Genomic DNA, 458 nt, shown 5'->3' with positions numbered 1-458 from the left:
CTGGGCATGGGTGGGCATATTTCCTCCAGTCACTTTTGAGGAGAGGCAGAATAGGCTGCTAGTTGGGGTGTACCTATCACTAGTCTCTGCACTGGACACTCCTCATTTATCCTGATTGTGACCACTGTTCTAAGTGCCTAGTCCTTCCTTTCCAGTAGAGGCCCCTACATTTATTACTGCTGCCTAAAGGTGGCTCTGCTCTTGCTGGTTGCTTTACACTAAGGGAAGCATAGCGTGGGTGACCTACTTGGCTACTCCTACTGCAGTGACCCCATTATCTTTCTGTTCATTTCCCTACAGCTCCCTCCTCCTTCAAATATCTTCGATCCACGTGCATGGAGCAACACCCTTTTCACAAAAATAACTTTTTAAAAAAATAGTTGAAGATTAACAAGAAGTTGCAAAATAATATAGAAAATTCCTATGTATTTTCCAGGAAACTCATATTAGAACAATAC

Source organism: Galeopterus variegatus, unplaced genomic scaffold (genome assembly GCF_000696425.1).
Source record: "Galeopterus variegatus unplaced genomic scaffold, G_variegatus-3.0.2 Scaffold18999, whole genome shotgun sequence".
NCBI classification, from domain to species: domain Eukaryota; kingdom Metazoa; phylum Chordata; class Mammalia; order Dermoptera; family Cynocephalidae; genus Galeopterus; species Galeopterus variegatus.
Note: the sequence above shows the minus strand (reverse complement) of the source record.